Below are 6,996 nucleotides of genomic sequence, written 5' to 3'. Positions count from 1 at the left end.
CATAGATTTATCAAGGGGTTTCACACATTCCTAAGAGATTTTGCTCCATAGTGACATGATAGCATCACCCAGTAGCTGCAGATTTGTCAGGCTGTACATCCATGATGCCAATCTCCCGTTCCACCACATCCCAAAGGTGCTCTATTGGATGGGATCTGGTGAGCGTGGAGACCATTGGACTACAGTGACCTCATTGTCATGTTCAAGAAACCAGTGGTGAGATGATCTGAGCTTTGTGACATGGCGCATTTTTCTGCTGGAAGGAGCCATCAGAAGATGGGTACACTGTAGTCATAAAGGGATGGACATGGTCAGCAATAATACTAAGGTAGGCGGTGGTGTTTCAACGATGCTCAATTGGTACTAAGGGGCCCCAAGTGTGCCAAGAAAATCTCCCCCACACCATTACACCACCAGCAGCCTGAACCGTTGATACAAGGCAGGATGGATCCATGCTTTCATGTTGTTTACCCCAAATTCTGACCCTACCATCTGAATGTCACAGCTGAATCGAGACTTATCAAGCCAGGCAACATTTTTGCAATCTTCTATTGTCCAATTTTGGTGAGCCTGTGTGAATTGTAGCTTCAGTTTCCTGTTCTTAGCTGACAGGAGTGGCACCTGCTGTGGTCTTCTGCTGCTGCAGCCCATCTGCTTCAAGGTTAGATGTGTTGTGCATTCAGAGATGGTATTCTGCAAACCTTGGTTGTAACCAGTGGTTGAGTTACTGTTGCCTTTCTGTCATCTGGAACCAGTCTGCCCATTCTCCTCTGACATCAACAAGACATTTTTGTCCACACAACTGCCACTCACTAGATATTTTCTCCTTTTCCCACCATTCCCTGTAAACCGCAGAGATAGTTGTGCGTGAAAATCCCAGTAGACCAGCAGTTTTTGAAATACTCAGACCAGCCAGTCTGGCACCAACAAACATGTCATCTTCAAAGTCGCTTAAATCCCCTTTCTTCCCTATTCTGATGCTCGGTTTGAACTTCAGCAAGTCGTCTTCACCACGTCTTGATGCCTAAATGGATTGAGTTGCTGCCATGTGATTGGCTGATTAGCAATTTGTGTTACCAAGCAATAAAACAGGTGTACCTAATAAAGTGGCCGGTGAGTGTAAGTGGAGAATATGATACATGGCTGTTCTATAGGTCCAAGTTATCAATGAATGTCTTTATACTACTCCCTGCTTCTCATTTCTGATCAACCACACAATCAAATCTCTTCTTTTTCCATGTGAAGCTGAATGAAAAAAATCAAACTGGTTCCCCCATTCATGCAATACAGAGCAGATGGATGACTCTCCCACTGTGCCTATTATGTTGTGACATAGACAATTCTCAGAATACCTGAGCAGTGGCTGTATCTGTTTGGATGACGCTGCTATCCAGCTGACAGTTTCCCACCTGACTCCTTCAATTTTTCAATGGAAGACTATTTGGTGAGAGGGCCCCAACACAGAGCGGCTGAACTCTGCATAGTGCTGAATTCCATGTGTGGCTATTTTTGCACAGCAACATTTATTCAGCTTGGACCAAGGTAAGCATATATGAGCCATACCAGTGGGATCCCCATGGAAGTGAGAAATCACTGTAGTAGTCGCCACTACTACAGTAGTCATCACTGGTTTCTGGGTCCCGTGCTGAGCGGCTGTCCTGTTGCTTACCGGACACAGGAGCTCAGTCACTTGAAATAAGCACCATTCAGAGAACACCTAACATTGTTTAACTGAATGCAAAGCATTCTCTAATTGGATAAGAATGAGATACTGTACATTCAAGGCATGCCATGAATGATAACTGTCACAGTTGCTTGTGCTCTCAACTGAACTGTCAAACCACCAAATGGATGGTGTCATAACTATTAACATGTGCGGCACCATGCATCCAGAGGCCAAGTTGGAAGCTTCCTTGGCTGTAAAGAAAAGGAGGGTTTATTACACTTTAAAATTAAATTAAACTCATAAGTTTCACTGATTACCATAACAGTTATATTCAAGGCATACTGCGAGTGATAACTGTTGCAGTTGCTTGTGCTCTCAATTTAACTGTCAAGCCATAGATTGGCGTGTGTCATAACTGATCCCACGTGCAGTACCATGGCAACTGCAGATCAAACAGAGGCCAAGATGGCAGCATCTTTGGCTGTAAAAGAGAGGAGGGTTTAGTTCTACTTTTAAATCAGAAAAGTATTGAAAGTGTAACTAAAGTGTTAAAACAAATTTCTAGCAGGCTGCTTTTTATTGCAGAAGAGACATGCAATGCCTCTTTTGAGGTAAATCAAAGTTGCCTGTCTGCAGTCTCCGAATGTATACTGAACTTTGCATGTGCAGCTCAGGGTATATTCTCGGGTAGCATGTGCAGGAGTTACACCCACCTGCTCCAGCCAATCAAGGTAGCCGAATACCTAGCACCTGGAAGAAGTCAGGGAGATGAAGGACCTCATGGCCATTGGATCACTGAAGCAGGGGTAAGTATCGAGAAGTTTAGTTCCACTTTAACCACTTGCAGACTGGGCTATAGCCGAATGACGGCTACAGCGTGATTGGCATATTTTGGGAGGGCGTACTATGATGTCCTGCCAGAATCATGCTTCCCGCATCACGAATCATGGTAAAGGGCCAATGACAGAGGCCCTTTACCATGTGATCGCTCCGTCCAATGATGGAGCGATCACTTGTCAACAAACCGGCGCATGTTCGGTTCATTTCTCTCCTCACACGCTGTACACAGTGATCGGTACAGCGTGTGAGGAGAGGAGAGAAACTGCAGCTGCACTCATCCTCTGCCTCCTCCATACCTAAATTATGCCCATCCCTGCCACATCCATGGCTCATCCATGCCACATCTGTGCTCATCCATGCCACATCAGTGCTCATACATGCCAGGTCAGTGCTCATCCGTGCCGCATCCATGCCACGTCAGTGCTCATCCATGCCATGCCAGTGCTCATTCGTGCCACATCCATGCTCATTCGTGCCAAGTCAGTGCTCAACAGTGCCACATCCATGCCACGTCAGTACTTATCCGTGCCACATCCATGCCACGTCAGGGGTCATCCGTGCCTCATCCATGCCATGTCAGTGCTCACCCGTGCCACATCCATGCCACGTCAGTGCTCATCCGTGCCACATCAGTGCTCATCCGTGCAACATCCATGCCACATATGTGCCAAATCAGTGTTCTTCCATGCCACATCAGTGCTCACCCATTCCATATCCGTGCCACATCAGTGCCATGTCAGTGCTTATTAGTGCCCTACAGTGCCTCACAAAATTGTAATGGGAAGTCAGGAAATGACGGTGCTCCTTGCATGTTGGGCCTCTGTATGTGGCTATGCTGTGCAAAAGTCTCACTCATGTGGTATCGCCATACTCTGGAGGAGTAGCAGAATGTATTTTGGGGTGTCATTTTTGCTATGTACATGCTATGTGTTAGAAATATCTTATAAATGGACAACTTTGTGTAAAAAAAAAATGCGTTTTCATTTTTTTTCTACATTTTCCAAAAACTTGTGGAAAAAAATGACATGTTCAAAAGACGCATAATGCCTCCTAGATTATGTGTTGGGGTGTTTGCTTTCCAAAATGGGGTCATTTTGTGGGCTTTTCCATTGTCCTGGTGCCTTCAAAAGTGTGATAGGTTGTCAGGAAATTATGTGTGTAATTTTTTGCTCCTAGAACTCCTGAAGGTGCTACTTGGATGTTGGACCTCTGGATGTGGTCAAGCTGTGAAAAAGTCCCACACATGTGGTATTGCCATACTCAGGAGGAGTAGTAAAATGTATTTTGGGGTGTAGTTGCAAGTATGCCTATACAGTGTGTGAGAAATAACTTGGCAATATGACCATTTTGTGAAAAAAAACAAATCTTAATTTTGTAAAGAACTGTGGAAAAAAATTACAACTTCAAAAAAACTCACTATGCCTCTTACTAAATACCTTGGAATGTCTGCTTTCCAAAAAGGGGTCATTTGGGGGGTATTTGTACTTTACTGGCTTGTTAGGGTCCCAAGAAATGAGATAGACCGTCAGTACATCAGTTGTGATCAATTTTCAATGATTGGCACCATAGCTTGAAGACCCTATAACCTTCACAAAGACCAAATAATATATACTTATTTGGGTTATTTTTACTAAAGATATGTAGCAGTATAAATTTTGGCTAAAATTTATAAAGAAAAATGGCTAAATTTGCAAACTTTTAAAAATTTTCGGTCTTTTTTCATTTATAGCACAAAAAAAACCCCAATGATGATTAAATACTACCAAAAGAAAGCTCTGTTTGTGTGGAAAAAAAGGACGAAAATTTCATATGGGTACAGTGTTGCATGACTGAGTAATTGTCATTCAAAATGTGAGAGCACTGAAAGCTGAAAATTGGTCTGGTTAGGAAGGGGGTTTAAGTGCCCAGTGGGTAAGTGGTTAAAGAAATTATAATTGTTATAATAATTTTTAAAGCCTTTTAAAGCTGAATGCATTCCAGGAGCATCAAACTCATTTGACACACCTCTGCCAACTCTGCTTGTCAGGGGTTATTTTGGAACTTTGTGGAGAGACCACTGTTTTCACCCAGAGGGGGCAGCCTTTTATACTCAGGCTGTGGCTGCTTTCTAAAGAAATCAAACTCTACAACTCTGCAATCCTTTTGTTTTAAAGTGGAATTCTAGGATAAACCTAACTACTTGCTGACTGCCTAACGTACATTTACTGCGGCAAAGTGGCTCTATTGCCCGAAATCACGCACTTGTACATCATTTCGTGCAACAGCCACGCGTTGGATAGAGGGGGAGCCAATCAGCAGATCTGGCGGACCCGATGTTAGCTGGCCACCCGCGATCATTCCCGAGAGAGGCAGAACGGCAGTCTGCCTATGTAAACAAGGCAAATCGACATTCTGACAGGGGAGAAGATAAAGATCGTGTGTTCCTGCCAAGCAAGAACACAGATCTCTGTCTTCCCCCAGTCAGAGCAACTCCCCCACAGTTAGCAAGAACCCCCCTAGGGACGCATTTAACCCTTTGATCGCCCCTGATGTTAACCCCTTCCCTGCCAGTATCATTAGCACAGTAAGAGTGCATATTTTTAGCACTGATCACTGTATTATTGTCAATGGTCCTCAAAAAAGTGTCAAAAGTGACAGTTAGATCTCCGATTTGTCCGCTGCAATGTCGCAGTCCTGCTAAAAATGGCTGATCGCTGCCATTACTAGTAAAAAACATAAAAATGCCATAAAAATATCCCATAGTTTGTAGATGCGATAACTTTTGTGCAAACCAATCAATAGACGCTTATTGGGATTTCTTTTTATACATAAAAATATGCAGCAGAAAACCTATTGGCCTAAAATTATGAAGAAAACTGGATTTTTGTGAGAATTTACTGTAAAATCCTTTTCTCTGAATTCCATTGACAGACGCAGCTCTTATGCCTCTTATACCATAGGATTATGCTGCACCCTACAGGAGTAGTACAGTGAAAAAATTCACTGACACGCCTACAGGGGCTGTCCTTCGCGGCATAACAACACACGCACTCTGCCACAAACCAGTTTCCTAGCAAGCAGTGAAAAAGAAGACACAAACCATCCCCATAACAGAGGGGCGGGTGCTGCGTCTGTTAATGGACTTCAGAGAAAAGGATTTTACGGTAAGCTCTTACAAAAATCCAGTTTTCTCTATCTTCAATTGACAGACGCAGCTCTTATGCTTCTTATACCATAGGGACGTCCCAAAGCAGTGTGGGCATGAGGAGTGGGAAGAACGCAACCAAAAAAAAAAAAACAGGTAACGTTTTCCAAAGGCTAAACGTAGCCAAAGCTCAACCAGGAACAACAGGAGCTTTCCCATAGAAAGCAAATATAAACCCCTGAAAGAGAAAAACAAGTCTCTTTAAACAGCAGCCTGCAAAAACTTTGCGGGCAAAGGATGCATCCGAAGATGGCAACAAATCTACCTTGTAGAATTTTGTAAAAAATATGCACGGACGACCAAGTCGCCGCCTTACACACGTGAGTAACAGAGGCCTGATGATGAAAAGCCCAAAAGACACTCAGTGCTCTGGTAGGACGCGCTGCAACAGGAAAAGGAGGAACCTGACCCTTCAATGAATAAGCCTGTACAACCGTCTGCCTAATCTATCTGGATATAGTCGCAGCAGATGCAGCCAAACCCTTACGAGATCCCTCAGTAAGGACAAAAAAGAGTCTGATTTATTAAAGGACTCCATGGCCAACCGGTAAACCCTGATTGCCCGAACCACATCCAGAGAGTGCAAGGCAATTTCCTTGGGAGGCTTAGGACAGAGTGAAGGCAAAACAATGTCTTCCTTTAAATGGAAACCAGACACCACCGTAGGAAGAAAAACGGATTAGGTCTGAGAACCACTTTATCTCTGTGGACGACCAAATAAGGCGAACGACAGGAAAGCGCCGCCAACTCAGATACTCTGCCAGCAGAAGTAATGGCCACCAAAAAGGCAACCTTCTGATATGACAAAGACAGAGATATGTCCCTAGATTCTCAAAAAGAGGCTTTTGAAGAATAAACAAAACCAAAGTCAAATCCCACGGAAGCGAGGGGGATCGTCTCGGAGGAGCCATATGACACACCCCTTGAATAAAGGTGTGAATTAAGGTATTAGCAGCCAACGGGCGTTGGAAGTACTTCGCCAGAGCCGACACTTGGCCCTTGATCATGAGCAAGGCCAACCATTGCTCAACTCCTTTTTGCAAGAAAGCCAAGACCCTAGCCACCGAAAAAAGGCAAGGGTGCAATTTTTCGGATTCACACCATGAAATATACATCTTCCACGTGCGATGCGGACCCAAATACAAGGCCACGCAAGGCCACCCCAGGGATCAACCTAAAAAGACCCCACAGGATAAGGTACCGCTGTATATCCCATCCCCCCTCGGCGCCAGGTGCCGAATATAGCGCCCCCATGCGGGAGCAGGAAGGGCAGGGCCGGAATCCTAATAGGCCAGGGGAATCTTTT

The sequence above is a fragment of the Pelophylax lessonae genome, assembly GCF_965119305.1.
Source record: "Pelophylax lessonae genome assembly, chromosome: 11".
In the NCBI taxonomy this organism is placed as follows: domain Eukaryota; kingdom Metazoa; phylum Chordata; class Amphibia; order Anura; family Ranidae; genus Pelophylax; species Pelophylax lessonae.
This window is presented reverse-complemented; position numbering follows the sequence as displayed.